We start from the raw sequence: 7,937 nt of genomic DNA on the forward strand, positions 1-7,937 counted from the left end.
GCGGCGCGCCGGAGGAGGAGGGGTTGGCCTCGCGCCGGAGGAGGCGGGGGCGGCAGCGCGCCGGAGGTGGAGGGGGTGGCCTCGCGCCAGAGGAGGCGGGGGCGGTGGCGCGCCGGAGGTGGAGGGGGTGGTGGCGCGCGGGGTGGGGCGTCGGCGGCAATTGGTGGAAAGCTGCGGGTCGGGGTGGGTGGGATGTGAGGCGCTGGGGTGCATGGGTTTATTTTTTTTTTCTTTTTTCTCAGCGGTTCGGCGCTTGTATTTAGTTCGAGAACGTCTTCGGACCCTACGCCATGATCCAAATAACTATTCTGATCCTGGGTAAATTATCTGGGACACCTAGGTGCTCGGGCACCTTGCTTGTTTTAGGTAGGTATCGCTGCACAATGATTGTTTGATTTCTTTCCTAACTATTCTTCATGCAAGGCTTTCCATTCTTACATTTTGTTTCCATTTTTAAATATTAGGCATGTAAGACTTGCCATACAATAAATCGTATTATTGTTTATTTTTTCTGACCTACTATCGGTATCTAATACACGTATTTTTGTCTCCTAACTATCTAATACGGGTATCAAATACTTACTAACGAAATTATGCACATAAGCGGGTATTATATACCCAATAAATTATTTTCTGAACTACTATGTTCTTTTTTTTTCCTAACAATTCAATATGAGTATCTAATACGCGGGTATGTATATAATAAATTATTCTATGTTCTAGCTAGTAACGAAATTATATACATACGCGGGTATGCATATACCTACTAACAAAATTATATACATACGTGGTATGCATATACCTACTAAAAAAATATTTACATACATGGGTATGCATATACCAAGTAACGAAATTATGTATGTATGTGGTTACCATGCAAAAAAGTATATGTACGAGTATGTATATACCCAATTATGTGGTGTGTATGTCTATGCCTACTACTGAAATTACGTAAAATACACGAGTATTTACATACCTAGTGACTTATTCTACGAAAAAATAAGTGCTAATTTTTATTCAGTATGGTATTTTAATCTCCTTCCTTTTCTATGAGGTGACATGCATGCATGGGATGGTTAAAGAATTAAAGCCTGCCAAATTAACTAGTAATTAAGGCATTTACATTTGTTGCCAAATCAGTCGCTGAACACGATCCAGCGACGGAACAAACTGTTGCCAAATCAGTTGCCAAATCAGCCTGCCAAATTTTCTATGAGGCAAGGTGCGTGGACACCTAGGTGTCCCAAACTGTCGTCTTATATATATACTAGCAAAAGAGCCCATGCGTTGCAACGGGACAGAAAACATAACACACACTCATAACTCAACAACCATCACTCAAGACCACAATAGGTCCATCTCCTTTATTTTTGCGAGGCACCATATTTGTGTTGCCGCTTATCCTCCTTCTCACCCTCGCCGGCGATGGCTTCGGTGTTCACACAAAACAACAAAAAATGTGTGTTGAATATGGTTAATCCTAAGGTGTCTCTCTCTCCCCCCCCCTCTCTCTCTCGCTCGCTTTCTGTCACTCTCGCGATGAGAAATCTATTGTTTTCCCTTGCGACATTTTTCAGAGGTATGCCGTGTAGTTATCGATGTTTTCTTTTCCGTATATGGTTATAGTGGGTGTTTATTTGCAATCCGGATCGCCGCCGGTATGAAAAAAACAGATCTTGCGCTATAAATTATAAGTTTGCTTCCATAACAATATTTTCAAAATATTTAACAGGTAAAATTAACATCATATTTAGATTCCACACATTTTTCTAATAAAATTTCATATATAATATGTTAAAATCGAAGTTATGGTTTAAAAGATAGAGATAATTTAGAAAATCATTTGGTTTGACTCAAATATATTCCAAAATAATATTTAAAAATACTTAACAGGTAAAAATAATCTCATATTCATATTTTACATATTTTTCTAATCAAATTTCATGTATAACATGTTCAAATCGGAGTTACGGTTTAAAAGATATGGATGATTTTAAAAAGCATTTGTTTGACTTAAATATGATCCGCGGATGAATTTCCTAAAACATCAGGGGGTTTTTTGAAAAATGTAAAATAACGGTTCGGGTGTGACTTAAATCCGGACGACGGGTTGATTTCAAGAAAAGACAGGGACTTTTGTGTAAAATACGAAAATAACGATTCATTTTAACTTAAAACAGGACTGCGGGTTGAATTCTCTGAAATAGAGGGACTTTTTAAAAAAATGCCATGACGGACGAAAGAAACTCAATTTGCTTTATTATGGTATATATATATATATATATATATATATATATATATATATATACTACTATTAAACAAGCAAACATATTCTTCACTATGCCCACCCGGTTAAACGTACACAGGCCAAACAAGACAAATTACCATCCCCAGAATCAGGCATCTAACCGTCCACATAAAAGTCAGACCTCCCCTGTGTACGTTTAGCGATTTACATTAGCGGACGAAACTCTGCCATCGATCAAACGGTTGCACCTCCCCTGGAAAAAAAACAGTTCCACCCTTTGCGTTCGCGTCCAATCAACTACAGAAAATTAGCCACAATTAATGGGAATTAACACGTCTGCCTCACAATAAATGTCTAAACTTACGGGAATCAGCTCGATCTACCAGCCTTTGCCCACCCGGACGTACGTCGCAGCCGCCCAGCCTGTCCTGCGCCATCGCCGCCATGCGTAGTGGACGACGCCCGCAACGACGCGCTTCTCGCCAATGCAGGTGCAGACTATCCTCTTGTGCGCAATACGTGGCCAGTTCCATCCCAGTTAATCTCGATGTCTTCTTTGATGTCGCCGTTTAGATGCACACTACAGTCAGACGTCGGTGCCGCCAAGCCACTGTTGTGCCCTCGCCGCCCAGCCACTGTTGGCCATCGCCGCCTTCCACAGGCGCCGACATCGGCGCCGACGAACTCTTCAGGCAACGCACCTGCCTGCACCAAAGGAACATGGTATAATTTTACAGGATATTCAATTGGGTTAATGTGATAGGGGGCGATCAGTTCCTGATTTTAAAGGAAATTCTATTTAACATATATGTGCATACTTCATTGCTTCCCTAATCCCTGTCAAATTTGCATCTTTATAACAATGCTCTTCACTCAAATTTGCATATTTACAATAGTGTGATGATGAATGTATCAATTTTGTACAAACCATAATAGATCTACCTCCTATGACTTGAACATGAATTTTAACAGTGCATCAAACTGGAGCCCTCCATCATATTGTTTTAATAGTATAGTGCTCGAATCTGTATGACTGAATGAATAAAACCCAGTAAGTATGATCTATTTGTAACTTGGTCCAATAGAGTGGAGAACAAAACCCAGTCCAAAAATATGCATTTTCCTGTACACAAATTTGGTCATCTTCTATTATCAAATTTGCATATCAGATGGCTGCAGGATAAGTATTGCATGATAAACAACAATATGAAACAAAACATATAGGCTTGGAAACAGTTTGGATTTTACAAGAGAAGATCTACTAAAGTAAATTCAGGTATCATCAACGGCGGAGCTAGGATTTGGGAACGGGGTAGTCCTCCTCCAAAATTAAGTCGTTTCTATTAAAGAGACGCTCTGATGTATCACCGTTGTCTAACTGATGCATTCAAAAAATAATTGGTAAATTCAGAAATTATGTAGTAAGTACTTGATCATTTTGGCCAAACCAAATCCAAGACTATCATGAAGTAAACCTGTCAATTACTTGTTCTGTACAAAGCTCAAAAGCTTCGGGTTGATGTATATGGCAGGCAGGTATGCCTCCCCATTCCCATCTTTGTGTTTATTTCAGAGTCCCAAAAATTTAGGATCGAACAAATTCCCTGACTCTTAGATGGTCTTCAATATCCATTTCTTGTAAGCCTGCAAACACACTTCTGATATAACCGGGGTTCCGGGACAACAAGAAATATATCTAAAAGGTTGTGCTACATCATTAATACCACTTGTGTAGCTGTCGTAAGTAGTACTGAAGATGCCAGAGATGTTTATGGACTTCTAATAAAGCAAGTTATTCCAAGAAAAGGAATTTTTGAGGTGATAAGCTCTTTTAGCCAACCACCGTCCTCTATATGACAGCATAGCATCATCATTATCCTACACTATCAATTATTCACTCTTCAACCTGTATTATCCTAGAGTCATACATACTTATCCTACTATGCTTCTCTTGATCCTCTTTTATTTGCTATAAAGCTCGCATTTGGGAACTTCTAAAAACATGCTTTCATTTTTCAAAAAAGAAGTAAATTTCTTTGGCAGGATCAAGCCAAATCAACCTCATCTGTCTTGGTCCCTAGCGCCCCTAGCCACCCAGATTTCAAATCTACCAATCAATCAACTTTATCGCAGCATGGTTGCCTCAATAATATTAACTAACTAGAATCCCCACTCATAACAGTTGCTGCAACCAAGTTAAGAACATCTAATCGAACAACTTCTAATTTTTCTCCCTAATTCTAAAATGACTCATACTCCCTCCGTCCGGAAAAGCTTGTCCCTCAAATGGATGTATCTAGCATATAGTTAGTGCTAGATTCATCCATTTGAGGAACAAGGTTGGGACAAGTTTTTTCGGACGGAGGGAGTACTTAAACTAGACTACTGAGCTACCTATGTATATTCAGGAATGGATAGAAATTAGGGATTAGCAGAAGTGGGTAATGGGGAGTATCTCAAATCAGAAATAAGCAGATATGAAAGCCGAAGTGGGGAATAGATCGTCTACCGGCACCGGCTTGCACTTGCAGGGGACCATCCACCGAGGCACAGCTGCCGCACATGGGCATTACAGGGCGCAGCGCAGTCGCACGCACAGGGTGGTGGGAGCCGCCGACGAGCGAGATGGAAAGGAAGGCACCAGGCGCGGAGGTTGCGACACATGATTGCCACAGCCACCGATCTGGTGGAGGCAATTCCCGCGCCTCCGCGTCAGCCTTCGTCCGGCGCCCAGCAACCAGACCAAGCTTGAGCGGATCCTCGGGCACTTTGGCGACCGATTCGATGAGGAGGGGCTGAGAAGAGTGGGAAGAGTGCGAGACCTCGCGCCGGCGGTGGGGACGAAGAGGAGGGGCGGCTTGAGGAGAGAGAGAGAGAGAGAGTTGTGGGCTTGTGGCCACCATGGAATAGGGAGCAGTGGGGAGACAGTGAAGGGATAAGGGAAGGTAGGTGACGAGGCGAGGAGAACTGAGAGGGGGCGTCCGGTGTGTCTTTTTCTTTTACCTTCTCTTTTTTTTAGTTGGTTTTTTAGCCCTTTTGGTCAAGTCAGATATAGCATCCGGTCTTGTCCAATTTAGTTTTTTTATCAATAGATGATATTTCCGCTTCTATACATTTATTTTAACAGTAAAAATGATCTCTGATGTGCACGAGGTATATATATTTACACAATAGCTACATGTCAGTCGCCTGACTTTTGAATTCGGATCAGTCGATTTTGGTTGAAGGGAGAGACAGGCGAAGAGGAGGAAGAAGCTCACCGGAGGGGAGGAAGAAGCTTCCTGGCAAGCTACCTCATCATCTATCTTAGGGTTGGGGTGGGGGAGGCAGCACGACAGTGGTGGGGGCGGCAGTACGGCGATGATGAAGATTCCCGGAGAAAAAACAGGCAAGGCCCGGGGCTAGAGGGATGGCTGGGGGCAGCGGCGGCACGGCGGTGGGAGGAGGTTCCAGGAAGGGCCGGACGGTGGTGGTTGGCGGTCCGGCCGGTGGTCCATGGGACGGCTGGGAAAAGAAATTGTCGGAGGTAGAAGAAACTCCCGAGGCTGAACAAGGGATCGTGTTGTTCATTTTGCATCAGATGGCCGAAAAGAATCGACTGGCCCAGTTTAAATTTCCATTTCCAGTCGATTTACACTTGGCCACTTCCATATTTTTATGTGTGTATGCCCTTATTGCATATAAATGAGTACAATTTATGTGTTAATGAAGACGTGCGTTGCACGTGCAGTTTGGGACACTTAGGTGCCCAGGCACCTTGCCTAACTGTCGTTGGATCGTGTTTAGCGACTAATTTGGAAACTAGTGAAAATGTCTTAATTTGGTAGGCGTTAATTCTTTAATCATTCCATGCATGCATGTCACGTCATAGAAAAGGAAGGAGTTTAAATACCATATTGATTAAAAATCAATATTTATTACCTCCTTATATAGCACTTATTTATTCGTAGGCTAAATCACTTTGTATGTACATACACGTGTATGTTACTTAATTTCAGTTAGGTATACATACACCCACAACATAATTGGGTATACATATACTCACAACATAATTGGATATACATATACCCATACATGTAATTTTGTTAGTAGGTATATGCATACCTATGTATGTACATAATTTCGTTAGTAGGTATATGCATGCCCGCGTATGTATATAATTTAATCAGTAGGTATATGCATACCTGCGTATGTATATAATTTCATTAGTAGGTATATGCATACCCGCGTATGTATATAATTTAATTAGTACGTATATGCATACCTGTGTATGTATATAATTTCATTAGTAGGTATATGCATACCCGCGTATGTACATAATTTAGTTAGTAGGTATATACATATCCACTATGCATATAATTTCTTTATTAGCAAGACCTAGAATAAATCATTGGATATATATACGTGTCTGCGTATGTACATAATTCATAGTAGGTATATATATATCATGGGTATGTCTCTATTATTTGGAGTCAGTGCACAATTTATTAATACAAATAATAAGTCATAGATACCTCATGAACGTACAATTTTAATGTGTATGTGTATTCATCTATGCGTACAAGGTCTACAAACCGGCGAGTCACATTATGCGTACATGCATGTATATTTCTTTCCTTTTTATTTTGTTATTCTCTCTCTACCAATTAATGTGTGTTTTAATTCTTTTCCAATCAATAAATGCAAATTGGTTGACATGCGAGCTACTAATGCTAGGTGCCCAGGCACCTAGGTGCCCCAAACAATTTACCTATATATATATATATTTTTTCCCTAATCTTTCCCTAATAATAAAGCACGGATTGACTTTGTCGGGTTCACCGTCACAATACACTTTCTTCTCATGTCGTAATACGCTTTTACAATTCGTGTAGACAAAATCAAATCAAAATCCAAGGTGGTACTATTCCCCGAGAGCTCTAACAGTCGAGCTTTGGCTGAAACCTCGCGTACGTAATCGGGCCGGCCCAGTCGAGCTTTGGCTGAAACCTCGCGTACGTAATCGGGCCGGCCCATAACCAGGAAACAAGAACGTAAAAATAGCACGAAAAACAAAACCACACATGATGGGTTCGATCTCACGACCTCACGCTAGGTAGCAGGGACGCCAACCGCATGAGCTAGCTGTTGATTATGTTCAAATTGCAGCGCCCCAGTTAAAGTAGTTTAGCGACAGGTCTATTTATTTTTTTAAATATTTTCAACAATTCTTGGAAACAAGTGTGGACGATTTTCCTTAAAATATTTGAATATGAATACGTTTTTAAAATCGTCAATAAATATCAAAAATTCGATTGACTCCTTGGTTTCACCGTCACAATACGCTTTCTTCTCATGTCATAATACGCTTTTACGATTTGTATAGACAAAATCGTAATATAAACGAGGTGGTACTAATTTGGGGTCCGCACCTTCTTGCGGGAGTTGTGATTGGGGCTGGTCGTCCGTCATGGCGCTTTAGCGAAAAAGTCCTTCCGTTTTGAGGAAATCAACCCGCAGTGCAATAATAAGTGATTTGCAGGAGAATAACGATTCGATCGTTTGGGCAAACAGGACTGTCTTCGGCCTCAAGGATAGACGCACGGTATGGAAAAAACAAACAAGGAGAGATCGGGCATGACTCCTCCTGAGAGCCACGATGGATCTTGCCTCCACAAGCTACATATTATGAGCAAACAAAATCATCGTC

General features: G+C 41.3%; 1 long non-coding RNA gene across 3 annotated transcripts; it reads right to left on the minus strand.

The window, feature by feature from the left end:
- Positions 1-2,314: 2,314 nt before the first annotated feature.
- On the minus strand, positions 2,315-5,214 carry LOC120967937 (uncharacterized). Of its 3 annotated transcripts, none has more exons than XR_005761797.3 (3): positions 4,758-5,211; positions 3,735-3,892; positions 2,315-2,953 (listed from the first exon to the last, which is right to left on the minus strand). It is a non-coding gene; the product is annotated as an uncharacterized lncRNA (long non-coding RNA). The 3 variants fall into 3 exon arrangements; XR_005761796.3 differs by having other exon boundaries at positions 3,724-3,892; XR_012188987.1 differs by having other exon boundaries at positions 2,315-3,892; positions 4,758-5,214.
- Positions 5,215-7,937: the final 2,723 nt, after the last annotated feature.

Source organism: Aegilops tauschii, chromosome 7, assembly GCF_002575655.3.
Source record: "Aegilops tauschii subsp. strangulata cultivar AL8/78 chromosome 7, Aet v6.0, whole genome shotgun sequence".
Classification (NCBI taxonomy): domain Eukaryota; kingdom Viridiplantae; phylum Streptophyta; class Magnoliopsida; order Poales; family Poaceae; genus Aegilops; species Aegilops tauschii.